The sequence below is a fragment of the Callithrix jacchus genome, chromosome 1 (assembly GCF_049354715.1).
Source record: "Callithrix jacchus isolate 240 chromosome 1, calJac240_pri, whole genome shotgun sequence".
Lineage (NCBI taxonomy): Eukaryota > Metazoa > Chordata > Mammalia > Primates > Cebidae > Callithrix > Callithrix jacchus.
This window is the reverse complement of record NC_133502.1, coordinates 16,206,290-16,222,533: the sequence shown is the minus strand read 5'-3', so window position 1 is coordinate 16,222,533 and position 16,244 is coordinate 16,206,290. Positions and strand designations below refer to the sequence as shown.

Sequence of the window (16,244 nt, the reverse complement as noted above, 5' to 3'; positions counted from 1 at the left end):
CGTAGTAAACAGTGCAGTTCAAAGGTAAGGACTTGCGGAGAGCTAAGTCCAGTGGACTGCGGGTGTCAAGAGGATTGTAGAGGAAGCAGGGAGATACCGCTTCTCTCCCACTCTTCTTGTGATTGCTACCTGTATGGTCTCAGAAAAATCATTTAGTTTGGTTGGAGTATAGCTTTCATATTCTTCAACTTTAAAGTGTACTTTCTAAACTTTTTCCAGCATTAATACCCTATGCTTCTCCAAGGGGGTATTAGCAAAAAATGCTATTATATAGCAAAAGATGTCAAGTTCTGTTTTTTCCATTAGCAGTTTTATCCTAATAAACCCCAGATATTTATTCGGGAAAGCAGGTTCTAGAGTACACGCTGAAGCTGGATACGGTTTCAGCTCTGGGCAGCAAGCTGCATAAATCTACCTGCAGCACAGTTCATTGTTAAGCAGTATGAGGACTCTGCATTGTTATACAAAGCTACATCTCATCTGAAAAATGGTTTTTATGCTGGTGTGTACACCTGTAGTCCCAGCTACTCAGGAGGCTGAGGCAGGAGGATCCCTGAGGCAAGGAGTTAAAGGCCACAGTGCACTATGATTGCCCTGTGAGTACCACTGAACCCCAGGCTGGGCAACATAGTGAGACCCTGTTTCCAAAAATAAATAATGTTTTAAACATGAAAAACACATTAATTTTACCATCTTAACTATTTTTAAGTGTACAGTTGAGCAGTGTTAAGTATATTCAGCCTGGGCAACATAGTGAGACCCTGTTTCCAAAAATAAATAATGTTTTAAACATGAAAAACACATTAGTTTTACCCTCTTAACTATTTTTAAGTGTACAGTTGAGCAGTGTTAAGTGTATTCACACTGTTGTGCAAGCAACCCCCAGAACATCTCCCTGTAGAACGAAAACTCCGTATCTGTCAAATAACTCTTCATTGTGCCCTCCCCCAGCCCCCGGAGTCACCATGCTGTTTCCTGTCTCTGTGAATCTGACTACTCTAGGTACATCATTCAGGTGGAATCATATGGTATTTGTCTTTTTGTGGACTGGCTTATTTTCCTTTGCATAATGTTCTCAGGGTTCATCTGTGTTGTAGGAGGGATCAGAATTTCCTTCCTTTCAGCCTTTTCAAGGCTCTGTAATATTCTATTGTGTGTATACACCACATTTTGTTTCTCTCTTCTTTTGTCAGTGGACACTTGGGTTGCTTCCACCTCCTGGCTGTTGTGAGTACTGGTGTGGGAACGTGCATGTCCTATGCCACTTTTAGTATACTGTGCTGACTAATGCAGGGAAGGGCTTACACAGGTTTTTCCTGCACATAAAAGGTTGAATTTCATAATAGAGAACAGCAGTCAACCATACAGAATAACTAGTGTATGACTTTTTGTATGTTTGAGTAAGTTAAAAAAGGATAACATTTATTATATCTGTGATATATTCTATTATTTAGTCCTTATGATAATTCTGTGATTTATCCTTCTCTCAGAGGGACTAAGAGTTATTGAAATCAAGTGTGAGCCAAATGTGTATAAAGGTACATACATCAGTGTTTGAGGTGGGCATTATTATCTCCATTTGTTGGGAGTTGGAACTGAGATGAAATACCCTGAACAAGATCACACAGCTAAAAGATGGCAGGGCTTTACCTGACTTTGAAATGAAGTACATCTAGTTCTAAGGTGCGTGCTCTGGGCCGGGTGTAATCCCAGCAGTTTTGGAGGCTGGAGCAGCAGGATCACTTGAGGCTTGAAGCTTGAAACCAGGCTGGCCAAATGAGACCCCGTCTCTACCAAAAAAAAAAAAAAAAGTGTGTGCTCTACCTATACCACTTTCTTCTGCTGAACAGAATATACATCTGTGTTCTGAAGGATATTAGAACAATATCAGAAAAAAACTGTAATATCTTTGCATTAAATACAGCCCTTTGAATTTTCCTTGCAAAGACACAGCGTCAGTTTGGATGAGTTCATCTGAAATGCATTGCCAAAGCTTGCCTGCTGGGGTATTTTGCAAAATAAATCTCCCTACTTACAAAAGGGTGCTTCTCACGTGCCAGTTCCCATGTATCTGAGGTTATCCTCCTCGACATTATCTTCCCTTTTTTTCTTCTTTCTTTCCTTTGGATTGGCAGAGGGCTAGGACTGTTGTCACTGCTCTCTGCTCCCCTGTCTCTTTAATGCCATGGTGTTTTGGGCTGGAGCTTTGATCTGTTCTGGCACTTTGTTTTCACACAGCTCAAGGACTATAAACTGTCCTCATGGGGGGTCATTTTCGTGGAGACTCAGCAATCTCTCAGGGAGGCCAACTGCAACATTTTCTCACATATGGAATTCTTAGATGAACAACTCAGTAGTGATACATTATCAGAGTAGGCATTTAAGCCTAAGAGTTTGTTTGCACTCAAGATGACATTCCTTGGGATTTTATAAACCTAGAGATGGGTAAGGACTCAGACAGCTTCCAGAGATGCATTTGAGGTCTGGTATAATTTGGCCGCGTCCCACCCAAATCTCATCTTGAACTGTAGTCCCCATAATCCCCATGTGTTGTGGGAGGGCAGGTGAAGATAATTGAATCATGGTGGCAGTTCTTGTGATAGCTAGTGAGTTCTCATGAAATCTGATGATTTTATAAGAGGCTTCCCCCTTCACCAGGCACTCATTCTTCTCCTTGATGCCACCATGTGAAGAAGGACATGTTTGCTTCCCCTTCTGCCAAGATTATAAATTTCCTGAGGCCTCCTCAGCCATGCAAACATGAGTCAATTTAAATCTCCTTCCTTGATAAATTACCCAGTGTCTGATATGTCTTTATTAGCAGCATGAGAATGGACTAATACAGTAAGTTCGTACCACAGAGAGCTGCCATAAGGATACCCAAAAGTGTGGAAGCCACTTTGGAACTTGTTGGGAGCAAAGGTTACTGTGTTATGCTTTAGTAAAGAGACTGGCGGACTTTTGCCTCTGCCCTAGAGATCTGTGGAACTTTGCACTACAGAGGGATGACGTAGGTGTATTTGGTGGTAGAAGTTTCTAAGCACCAAAGCATTCAAGGGAAAGCAGAGTGTAAAAAAATTGGAAAATTTGCAGCCTGACAATGTGATAGAAAAGAAAAACCTATTTTCTGAGGAGAAATTCAAGCCCACTGCAGAAATTTTCGTAAGTAACAAGGAGTCAAATGTTAATCACCAAGACAATGGGGAAAATGTCTCCAGGGCATGTCAGAGACATTCTCAGCAGCCCCTGTCATCACAGGCCTGAAGGCCTAGGAGGGAAAAATGCTTTTGTGGGCTGGGCCCAGGGCCTACCTATGCTATGCCTTGGGACATGGTGCCCTGCCTTCCAGCTGCTTCAGTGCCACTGTGGCTAGAAAGGACCAATATAAAGCTCAGACCATTGCTTCAGAGAGTACAAGCCCCAAACCTTGGTGGCTTACATGTGGTATTGGGCCTGTGGGTGCACAGTGGTCAAGAACTGAGGTTTGGGAACCTCTGCTTAGATTTCAGAGGATGTATGGAGACACCTAGATGTCAAGGCAGACTTTTGCTGCAGGGCAGAACCTTCATGGAGGACCTCTGCTAGGGCAGTGCAGAAGAAAAATGTGGGGTTGGAGCCCCACACAAAGAGTCCCCACTGGGGCACTACCTAGTAGAGCTGTGGAAAGAGGGTCCTTCAGACCCCAGAGTGGTGGATCCACCAAAGGCTTGCACCGCATGCCTGGAAAAGCAGCAGACACTTAATGCCAGTCCATGAAGGTAACTGGGAGGGAGGCTATACCCTGCAAAGTCACAGGGGCAGAGCTGCCCAAGGCCATGGGACCCCACCTCCCTGGATGTGAGACATGGAGTCAAACGAGATCATTTTGGAACTTTAAGATTTAATGACTGCCCTGTTGGATTTCAGACTTGCATGGGGCCTGTAGCCCCTTTGCTTTGGCTAATTTCTCCCATTTTGAATGGGTTTATTTATCCAATGGCTGTACCCTCATTGTATGTAAGAAGTAACTTGATTTTGATTTTGTGGGCTCATGGGCAGAGGGAACTTGCTTTGTGAGATTTTGGACTTGCACTTTTGAGTTAATGCTGGAATGAGTTAAGAATTTGGGAGACTGTTGGGATGGCATGATTGTGTTTTGAACTGTGAAGACATGAGATTTGGGAGGGGCCACGGGTGGAATGATATGGTTTGGCTGTGTCCCCAGCTAAAGCTTATCAGGAATTGTAGTTCCCATAATTCCCATGTGTCATGGGAGGGACCAGGTGGAAATAATTGAATCATGGGGGCAGTTTCCCCCATCCTGTTCTTATGATAATCAGTTCTCACAAAATCTGATGGTTTTATAAGGGGTTTGCCTCTTCACTATGCACTTATTCTTCTCCTTGATGCCACTGCCATGTGAAGAAGGACATGTTTGCTTCCCCCTTCTGCCATGATTGTAAGTTTCCTGAGGCCTCCTCAGCTATGCTGACTGTAAGTCAATTAAACCTCTTTCCTTTATAAATTATCCAGTCTTGGGTATATCTTTATTAGCAGCATGAGAACAGACTAATCCAAGGTCTTCAGTAACCCCTGACAGCAGGATGTTGGACAATAAATATAAAAAGTAAAATTGGTAGAAATTGCTGATACCAAATATCCAGTCTCCTCTTTCTTAATTACTGGTACTGTTTTATTCAGTGACCCCTGTGCCTAGTTATGACGAATGAGAGATAAGCAAAAATGTGTGGGGCTTCCATGGAGATTTTGAAAAGGAACCCGATTCAGTTGGAATTGGGGCCCTGGTTCTCCCGCTTCCCTGCCTCATGCCACCTCCTTTGAATGTGACACTATGGCTAGAGCTCCTTCTCTCGTGAGGGGAGATGGTGTAGCTGAGATTAGAAATTAGTTATATATGGAAGGATCAGTCAGATAAGTAACTGCATTAAGGCTAGTGGGAGCCATGTTTCCCAGTGTCAGAGAAGAGAGTGATGAATACAGAAATGCAGAAAACTGGAATGAATCCTGTGGTATGCATTGGGTTGAGTGTATTGCTGTGAATTAATGGTTTTCAATAAATGTAGACAGATACAAAAGTGACTATAGATGTAAAGGTGTAAAGAAGTGAATGTAAGTGTGTGTGTGTGTGTGTGTGTGTGTTTATATGTGGATACAGGCATATATTCTGCTGGGGTTGGGGGGCTTGTGGACAGATGCAGCCCAGTGACAGTGAGCACACTCTGTACTCAGATCTTGGCATCTAAATACCATTTCCTACAAGAGAACAAGAGCTCCTTGGAGAGAGGGCTGATGCCAGGGCTGGGACAGGGAAAGTCCAAGATGAGCCTGGAACATTTTGAACAGAAAGCAATGGAAGAATGAGGAAGACAGGCCAAGGGAACAGAGAAGCCTGCTGAAATTCACCCCATCTGTCCAAAATGGGACACTGTAAGCATCAAAAGAAATAATGATGGCATTGGATATAACAGGAAACCATAAGTCCATACAGATACAGATAAATGAACGAGTGGCAGGTTTGATGGTGAATGAGATGTTGCATGGTTTCAAAGTCCCTCCTCATAAAATACTTATCAACTATAAAGGGTGAAAGAGTAACTTCTCTGTGGAGAAGCCTGGCAGTCACCACCTTAAGTGATCAGAGTGAATGTCGTCAATAATGGAGGAAGTTGAAGTCATGTGGTGTCTGATAGGAGGCAGTGAGAAGAACACAGCATCATTTGTGTAAGATTCCTGCTCAGGATGCACCATCTGAATCTAATCAGGAGACAGCATCAGACAAAACCAAATTGATGGACATTCAACCAAATCAGTGGTCTGCAATCTTTAAAATATTGTGAATGCCAAAGACGAGCAGGAATCATTCCAGATGGAAGGAGGCTAAAGGACATAGCTACATGCAATGGGGATCGTACACTGCACCCTTTTTGCTGTAAAGCACATTATCAGGACATTTGAAAAAGTTCAGTGTCTGCAAGAAGGTGATAAACCTAGTCATGTATACTAATGCCCTGATGTCACAGGTTGTAGTGTGGTGAGATCAGATGTCCTTGTGGGAAATACACATGACCATGTTCAGGGATGAAGGGCATCAGGTGGGCAACTAACCAGTGGTGTACTCTCTGAGCAGATGCTTCTTAAATACCCACCACACCCAGGTGCCAGGGCTGAGAGCCAAGAGGCATGAGTTCCTGGTGCCTGGGCCCCCAGTGATTCGGGAGAGGAGACCTCAGCAGGTACAATGCCAGGGGCAAATGGCTGCAGTGTCCCAGGGTCATCTCTGCTTCTAGGGCTCAGGGTGAGGGCCATGGCACCAGGAGGATGGTGTTTGAAGCACCCTGGAAACCTGGAAGCACAAGCCAGGCAGGGTGCTGAGGAGTGAAGAGTGAGGGGCCTTAAAGGCAGTAGCAACCTTGTAAGCACAGAAAGTACCACAAGGCAGCATGAGGCATGGCTGAGCAGCAGCTGGCCTTCGTGAGCATGTGAAGACATTTGGATTGGATTGGCCCTCTGGAATTTATCCACTGCTGAGGAACAAATCACCCCCAAAATTAGTGACTGAAAATAACAAAAAGCATCCCACCGTTTCTGTGGCTGAGGATCTAAGAGTGGCTTAGCTGTGTGATTCTGACTTACGGTCTGTCACAGGCTGCACTCAGGTGCTGGCTGCACTGTGGCCTTCTCCAGGCTTGACTTGGGAAGGCTCCAAGCTCACTTACCTGACAGCTGGCAGGCACTGGTCCTTTCTGGCTGTTGGTGGAGACCTCACTTCTTCTCCATGTGGCATCTCCATGGAGATGCTCATAGCATGGCAGCTGACTTCCTTCACAGTGGGGGATCTGAGAGCAGAGGAGAGCCCCCACGACAGAAGCCGCAGTCTTTTTGTAACCGAATCCCATCACTTCCTCTGGATTGTGTTTGTTGGCAGTGATTCACTAAACCCATACTCAGGGAGCAGGAGTCACACAGCAACAAGGATGCCAGGTGGGGGCTTGGTGGATGCCATGTGAAAGGCTGCTTGCCACACAGAGGTCCCCACAACTGGACAGGCAGGGGCACGGCCAGGCATGCTTCTTGGAGAGATCACTCTAGCTTTGAGGGGAAGCAGCAGTGAAGCTGTCTGGAAGAGGATCACTCAGGATAGAATTGAGTGGGGAAGAGCGGGCGTCATCATCAATGTAAAACACTTCCAAGCAATCGGGGAGGGAAGTGGGGTCATGGACCTGAGTGGTTAGAAACCAGCTTCTGCAGAGAGGCTTTTGCAGGATCCCTTTGCTGTGAAAGCTACGAGGCAGTGACCTCGTTTCAAAACACATTTTAAAGTTGTGAAATATCAGGGCTGTTATTTTTTCAGTTATGTCTCATAAGCACTACTTTGCCTTGACTGTCAGGAGTCAAATGTGCAAATGAAAGATGTTAACATTGTCAGGTAGGTTGACTGGACCAGGTTTTAAAATTCAACTAATTCCTTTTGAGAGGTGACATTGATCCTTCAGCATGATGGTTAAACGATTGTGTCTTTCCTTTTGAAATCTCCCAGTTTTTTAAAGTCTGAGCTGAGCACAAATTACTTTAAAGAATGAGGTTTTCCCTGAGATTTTAGATTTTTAATTTTAGGCAGGTCATCAGCAAGCCAATTTAAACAAGATGAACTGTGAATTCTGGGAGTAGAGCTGCATGTGCAGTGGGGACAAGGTCAAAGATTGGGAAGGGGAGTCGGCCATCCCCTGTGAAATACTCCAGAGAGAGCATTCCAGGTCTTTATCACAGCAGTCTTTTCCTTGCATCATTGTGCTTGAAGTTAAAACAAACATCACAACCACCCGTTAAACCTGCATGTTCCCTGGGAATAGCAGCGGTCTGGAGTGTGGTTAAAATGCTGCTTCTGGAAGGGCGACCTGAGCCTCAGGCTTCCCTCCCCTGTGAAGGCCTGGCTGCTGCTGGGTTCAGGTACCCCCCTTACACCGCATGGTGCACTCAGAGCCGGGTACTGCGTTATGCTGGTGACACCAGGTGTTGAAAGTAAAAAATGTAATTTATTCCACACTTTTCAAATGGCCATTCCTGTTGTTTAATATTTATACTTTGGTCGACCTTGAACCATGAGAGTGAAGCCATAATGCTCTTAGAAAATGTATACTCAGCATTATCTAGGCAACAGTCTCATAGTTATATAGAACGATAGGGAAATTTAAAGGGTGAATATGTACTAAACTTGGAAGGGCTTCCTGTTAGTTATCCTGAGGCTTTTTGTATTCTCTTCATTTTTATGTGTTTGATTTTCCTTTTTGTATAACCTAGACAGTTACAGTGTCTTTTAAAAACATATGTGTTTATACCAGTGTTCAATCTTTAATACTTGGAAAATTTACTTTTCTGGTTCATTGAACTTGCCATGTAGGTGAAGGTTAAACATAAGTCTTTTTTAGGACAACCTGTGAAAATGAATGAGTGTCCCTTTTCTGTTTTTACAGTATACAGAGCATAATGAATCTTCTTTAATCTAAAAATTAGTAATTCAAGAGCATCACTGTAAACCGGAAGGACACTTCCGCAATCAATCATTTTCCCAAAGGGTAATCGCCAGAATCACCTGGGGAGCTTTGAAACATATCTATCGTATTTTATTTGAAATGTAGATTCCTGCCCTCAACTCCTAAATTACTAAACCCAACTCTCTTGAGAGGGGCATAGAACATCAGTGTTGAAGCTTCACATTGCATTTTCGGAGCTCAGCAAGCATGGGGAGCCCCAGCCACAGGTCCCGTCCAGGGCAGCCACATGCACCCAGCCTGTCCAGGCTTCCCTCAGCCTAGTCCCTGTCTTTTGGCTCCCAGTAGCCCACAGGGCCTGAGGGGGGCCCAATCCCTGTTCCCTGCACACACCTCAGCTCATGCTCCTTGCCTGGAAGGCACCCCACCTCCTCCTCCCCCCTCTTTCCAGTGTGGTTTTTACCCTCCTCCCCAGCAGGGGCAGTGCCCAACTCTGTTGGGAGCTGTATCCAGGTCACCCAGAAGCAAAATTCTTCTTCTCTTTTCTGTTCTTTATGACACACTGAACATACTCCTTCCTGTGGCATTCCACAGATCATATTCTAACAGTAGATTTTATCTGTATCACCTTTTAAAGTTTAATTTAATTAATTAATGTAAAGACAGGGCCTTACTTTGTTGCTCAGGCTGGACTCGAACTCCTAGGCTCAAACGATCCTCCTACCTTGGCCAGCCCCGAGTAGCCAGGACTACAGGCATGTGCCAGCATGTCCAGTTTGGACCATTTAAAAATATTTATTTACTTTTAATGTAGAGATTTTTTTATTGAGATGAAATTAACAGAACAGAAAACCATGTAAAACTGAAAGATTCATGATTATTTAGTACACAATGTTATGTGTCCACAACTTCTGTCTAGTTCCAGAACATTTTCCTTGCCCCAAAAGAAAGGAACCCCGTCCACACTGAGCATCCCTCCCATTCTTTCATCCCCTGAGCCCCTGGCATTCCCTAGCCCCCTTCCTGCCACTGTTGGGTGTTCTGGATCAGTGGACACACGTCACATGTGCCCGGTGTGTTTGGCCCCTCTGATTTAGGATAATGTTTTCAGATTCGTCATAGGGCAGCGTCGATCAGTGCATTCATTCACTAGGGCTGCCACAACCAAGTGTGCAGACCAGGTGGCTTGAACCACAGAACTTTCTCACAGTTCTAGAGGTTCAGAAGTCCAAGATCAGGGGCCAGCAGGGCGAGTTTCTCCGGAAGCCTCTGCTTGACTTGATTTATAGAAGTAAGATTATGTGGACTTTGCAATTCAGGGTGAGTAACTGATTTGCTTTCTTTGTCAGCACATGGCAGCCCAGGCAGGAGAAGGTGAGCTGTTTTTTGGGTGCTTGAACTCTGGAGTCAAGAGACCACCCAAGTTTAGGGCCATACTCTTTTTTTTAATTTTTTCATTTTGAGACAGAGCCTTGCTCTGTTGCCCAGCCTGGAGTGCAGTAGCACGATCTCAGCTCACTGCAACGTCTGCCTCCCAGGTTCAAGTGATTCTCGTGCTTCAGCCTCCCAAGTAGCTGGGATTACAGGCTCCTGCCACCATGCCTGGCTAATTTTTGTATTTTTAGTAGAGATGGGGTTTTGCCATGTTGGCCAGGCTGGTCTTCAAACTCCTGACCTCAGGTGATCTGCCCGTGTTGGCCTCCCAAATGTTGGGATTCCAGGCGTGAGCCACCACGCCTGGCCTCATGCCTCACTCTTACCAGCAGTGTGACTTTGGAGGAGTCGCCTGCGCTGTCTGTCTCAGTGTCCTCAGAGGTAAAGCCTGCAGGTGCTGTGAAGGTAGGTCTATCCCAGCGTCCTGAGGTGAAACCCACAGGTGCTGTGAAGGTGGGTGAAGTATATTTGGTGAATCACAGGTGCTGCATGAGGTTCCAGGCATGATCCTTGCTGGTGCCAGGTTTGGAAAGAATGGTGTTCATGCAAGGAAATTTTTTTTTTTCTGTGCAAAACTAAGGTATATTTATGAAAATGGAAATCAAGTCTTAGCCCTCCACTGAGCTTAGCTGTAGAGAATCTCTAAGGTAGTTTCCATCAGGGTCCACACAGGCCGTGGATAGGGGCTTGCTGTTTTATAGAAGAACAGAATTTCACAACTTCTGTGTAGTTCCATTAATTTGAGCTTTAGGGTGAAGCTTGCGAGGTAGGCAGAATAAGAGTTTCTGTCCCCATTTAGAGGCACCTAAACCCCAATGAGGCCAAGTGAGGTCACCCAGGGGCTGCCTGGAATCCGGTCCTTTTGAACACACGGTTGCACACAGCCTTTTCCGAGGGCAGGAGACTCTGCAGCATGACCTTTGAGCACCGTTGATGACTTCCTGTTTGTTTGATTTCATTCAGAACAACTGTCACTGCTTGAACCCACCTGTGCTTGGCACTAGTGTGCTCCGGGGGATCTCCCCTTCTCTGGGAAGTGCTGGGGTCTCACTGGACAGAGAAGGAGATCCAGGCTGAGGTTGAGTCATTTGCCAAGGTCATGAGCCCCAGCTCCCCACTGAGCAGCACCCCTGCCCCTCCAGGGTCCCCGGCTGGAGGAGTGAAGGGTTTCCCAGTCTTCACACTGCTGGGTTCTTCAAAGTGCAGGAATCTGCTGCATACATCTTCTGGGGATGGCATTCTCTTGATCAAAGAAGGGAACCAGGACCACTTGCTGGGTGTTTCGCCTGTGCTGCACATTTCAGAATCTCATCCTCGTGTTCATAGCCCCAAGTAAGACAAGGCCACATGTCCAGAAAAGCTGGGAAGACACAGCATTAGGATGGCTGAAAATGGGGGTGAGGAGGCAGGAGGCAGGACTTACCGTCTTCATTAACCATTACCTTTATGACAGAAACAATTTCAGTGTTTTTATATTTGCTCATTACATTATTTTAACATTATTGAGAAATAATTCACATACCATACAGTTCACTGTTACCAAGTCAGGTGTAAGCAGCTCTCTGGGGCCATTCCTAACTCATATGGAAATGTTGCTTATACCAGAAAATGATAACTGAAAGGAAACATAACACAAAGTTCAAGGAAGGCTTGTAGATAATCATTGGTAAAATAATAGCAATGGAGCTGGAAGTACTGAAACAGAGAGGTTAAAATGCCCAGGGAGTACTGTTGCATGATGAGATTTAGGTGGGCGTAGCCACAAGCTTCACCACGAATGCAGAGTCGGGAGCTGGGGGAAGAAACACATGTTCCTGGGCTGCATGAGTGGTCTAGGAGGCGTGCTTGTGATGAAATGACAGCCCAGCATCCCAGGCCCTAGAGGAGACACACAGCCTGGGCTATCAGAGATGTTCCCAATTGCAAAGATTCTGACCCATATTTTCCCCCCCGCACACATTCGTCTTGTTAGATCACGTGTGCTGGTTCCTTAGAAAATCACTCCATTGTACTTAGGACAGCATGTCCCAGGAACACACTGACACCAAAAACCTTGGCCAAGAGTCTAGAGAAACAAAGCTAGATTATGTGAGGGAATGGAAATGTCCAGAATAAAACCTGGGCAGGCTAAAGGGATCGAACAGAGCCCAGTGACAGCAGAACTGCAAAGCTGCCACCCTCCCCAGCCAGGAGCAGCCCCAGTGAAAACAATGGATATAAACCCACAGGGCTGGCCCCCTCGTTTAGCCCTCAGGGCTTGGGAGAAACGCACAGCTCCCACGGGGGTTCCTTCCCTGCTCATTCCCTGTTAGCTCTGGAAGTAGACTTGAGTTAAGCTCCTGGGTAAAAAGCTAAGAAAGGAGAATATGAAGAGACTTCCAGACGTATTCACACAAATAGGAAGAGAGGAACAGTCAGGCCTATGTGGCAAAGAAGAAAAGGCTTAATGTTTGTGGAGCAGCAACACACTGCAGAAAAGCGAGCCAGATCCTGGGGATCGAAGGACTTTGTTCAAATGCTGATGTTTGGGAGGGGCTTTTCCCCAAAATAATTCAGCTTTTTTGATTTACAGACAAAATTTCCTCATTTACTGTTTAAAGTTCAGTATGTTTTTTAAAGGTTCAACAAATTTTGATAAATATATATCTCACATCATTACCACCACACTCAAGATGCAGGTCCTGTCCATCTCCCCGAAAGCTTCTGAGACCTTTTTGCAGTCAGTTTCCCTCCCCAGCAGCAGCCCCCCGCAGCCTTTGCTCTGCCCCCATGCTTGCCTTTTCCAGAATGTAATGGAATCATACAGGATGCCGTCTGTGGTGTCTGGCTTCTTTCAGGCCACTGATGTGTTTGAGATTTATGCATGTTATTGTATTTGTACACTTCAGTGTGCTTAAGCATTCTCAAGTTAATGGACATTTGAGTTCTTTCTAGTTATTGGCTGTTAAACTGGTATATATAACTTAATTACATGTCACACAAAATCTTTTTAACAGCTGGATTTCTTTTTCTAAGATTTTTGTATTGGTCAGGTCTGGTGGCTCACACCTGTAATCCCACCCAGCACTTTGGGAGGCCAAGGCAGGTGGGTCACTTGAGGTCAGCCTGGCCAACACGGTGAAACCCCATCTCTACTAAAAATACAAAAACTAGCCAGGCATGGTGGCGTGCACCTGTAATCCCAGCTACTTAGGAGGCAGGAGAATCGCTTAAAGCCAGGAGGCAGAGGTTGCAGTGAGCCGAGATCATGCCACTGCACTCCAGCCTAGGTGACAGAGCAAGACTCCGTCTCAAAAAAATTAATTAAAATAAAATGTATAGTCCAGTGTTTTTTTTTAGGATGTTGTGCAGAGCTGCATTTACCATCATCAGCACTATACCCTGACTCAAAATTCATCACCGTGATGAATTTTAGAACATTTTCATCATCCATTAAAGAAACTCCATAAACATTAGTAGCCATTCCCTATTTCTCTCCCCTTCCATCCTCTTCATCCACCACCCCTACACCCAGCCCCAGGCAGTTACTTGTTTTTGTTTCTGTATGTTTGCCTATTCTGGACAATTTTTTCTTTAACTCCTCTCATCTGACTGATGTGTGCCCTCTAACCAGCCGGTCTCCATCCCCACTCCCCCTGGCTACCTCAGCCTCGAGTGACCACCATTCTGTTCTAGGAGGTCAGGTTTTTCAGATTCCACATGTGAGCAGGAACATGCAGTATCTTTCTATGCCTGGCTTATTTCACTTGACGTCCTCCAGTCACGTACAGGTCTTTACGTGGATATATGAGTTCATTTATCTTGGGTCTGTTCCCCAAAGTGAAATTGCCAGGTTGTATGGTAGATGTATGTTTCACTTTATAAGACACTGTCAAACTGTTTTCTAGAGCTGCTGTACCATTCTGAATTCCCAGAAGCAATGTATGAGAATTTCAGTTACTCTACACCTCGCCAGCACTTGGTACTAACAGTCTTTTCAATCTTACCATGCTAATGGTATCTCTTTGTGGCTTTTATTTGCATTTCCCTAAAATTAATGATAGAGAGCCTCTATCTGTTCATGTGTTTGCATGAGATTCATAGGTCTTTGGTGAAGTGTGAGTTTAAATCTGTTGCCCATTTTGTTTGGTTTTGGGTTTTTTGGAGACGTGGTCTTGCTTGTTTCCAGGCTGGTCTCTAGCTCCTGGGCTCAGTCCTCCTGCCTCAGCTTCCCAAATAGCGAAGACTACAGCACCCAGCTGTTTTGCCCACTTTTAATTGAGCTGTTTTTCTTCTTCTTGAGATGTAAGAGTTCTTTGTGTATTTTAGATAACAGTCCTTTATTTTGCAGATAATTTTTCTGTTTACATTTGCCTTTTCATTTACTCACCTGACACTTTTGAGAGCAGGTGTTTTAAATTTTGAAGTCAAAACTTATTAGTGTTTTCTTTCTATTATTTGTGCTTTTTGTGTCTTATAAAAATATTTCTTTCTCTTTTTTTTTTTAAGATGGAATCTTGTTCTGTCACCCAGGCTGGAGTGCAGTGGCGCAATCTTGGCTTACTGCAACCTCTGCCTCCCTGGTTCGAGCGACTCTCTAGGCCTCCCTCCTGAGTAGCTGGGACTACAGGCGCATGCCACTACACCTGGCTAATTTTTTTTTTTTTTTTTTCATATTTTTAGTAGAGACGGGATTTCACTGTGTTAGCCAGGATGGTCTCCCATCTCCTGACCTCATCATGATCCACCCGCCTTGGCCTCCCAAAGTACTTGAATCACAGGCATGAGCCACCATGCCAGGCCAAAAGATTTCTTTCCTAGAAGGTTTAACTCTTGCATTCGGATACATTTTGAGTGAATTTATATATAGGGAGTGAGATAAGAGGTTTTTAAAAATCTATTTTTCTGTATATGGATAAGCAGTTGTTCTAGCACCATTCGTTTAAAAGACTGTAGGTTCCACATTGAATTACTTTGGCACCTTTATTGAAAACAGTTGACCCTACAGTGGGGTTTACTTCTGGACTCTGTTCCATTGATTTTTTTAACGTATTTTTTTAATTGAAGTAATTCACACAGCATAAAAGTCACCACTTTAAAGTGTACAAGTAAGTGGGTTTTAGTGTATTCACAAAGTTGTGCAGCCCTCGCCACTAATTCCACGTCACTTTCATTATCCCAGAAAGAAATGTTCCATTAACCTTAATGCATATCTTTTCTCTAATTCCACACTATCTTGTTTATTGAACCTTTGTTGTAAGTACTGAAATAGAAACTTAGCTCATGCCTGTAATCCCAGCCCTTTGGGAGGCCCAGGCCGGCGGATCACTTGAGGCTAGGAGCTTGAGACCAGCCTGGCCAACATGGCAAAACCCCGTCTCTACCAAAAATTTAAAGAAAAAAATTAGCCGGGCATGGTGGTACACACCTGTAGTCCCAGCTGCTTGGGAGGCTGAGGCATGAGAATCACTTGAATCTGGGAGGCGGAGGTTGTAGTGAGCCAAGAATTGCAGCCTGGATGACACAGCAAGACTCTGTCTCAAACGAAAAAAAAAAAATAGTGCTTGCTTTGGCAGCACATATGCTAAAATTGGAACGATACAGAGAAGATTAGCATGGCCCCTGCGCAAGGATGACACGCAAATTTGTGAAGCTTCCATATTTAAAAAAATAATTTAAAAAGAGAAACTTTGTTTAGCTTTTTCTTTTCTTTTCTTTATATATATATATATATATTTTTTTTTTTTTAATTGCACTTTATGTTCTGGGGTACATGTGAAGATCATGCAGGATTGTTGCATGTTGCAGAGGTACATACATGGCAAGGTGGCTTGCTGTCTCCATCCCCATCACTTATATCTGGCATTTCTCCCCATGTTATCCCTCCCCAACTCCCTACCCCCCACTGTCCCTCCCCTAGTCCTCCCCAACAGACCTCAGTGTGAGATGTTCCCCTCCCTGTGTCCATGTGTTCTCATTGTTCAACACCCGCCTATGAGTGAGAACATGCGGTGTTTGATTTTCTGTTCTTGTGTCAGTTTGCTGAGAATGATGGTTTCCAGGTTCATCCATGTCCCTACAAAGGGCATGAATTCATCATTTTTTATGGCTGCATAGTATTCCATGGTGTATATGTGCCATATTTTCCCTGTCCAGTCTATCATCGATGGGCATTTGGGTTGGTTCCAGGTCTTTGCTATTGTAAACAGTGCGGCAGTGAACATTCATGTGCATGTGTCTTTATAATAGAATGATTTATAATCCTTTGGATTTATACCAGTAATGGAATTGCTGGGTTGTTTAGCATTTTCAGTGTTGTTTTGGCAATTCCAAATCCTTCAA

General features: G+C 44.5%; 1 protein-coding gene and 1 non-coding gene across 7 annotated transcripts in view; both read left to right on the top strand.

Annotated features, from left to right (window-relative positions):
- GGACT (gamma-glutamylamine cyclotransferase) overlaps positions 1-16,244 on the top strand; it is a 109,277-nt gene that overhangs the window by 16,870 nt on the left and 76,163 nt on the right. The window lies entirely within an intron of this gene.
- Positions 15,463-15,569, top strand: LOC118148038 (U6 spliceosomal RNA). Its single transcript, XR_004734782.1, has one exon. It is a non-coding gene; the product is annotated as a U6 spliceosomal RNA (small nuclear RNA).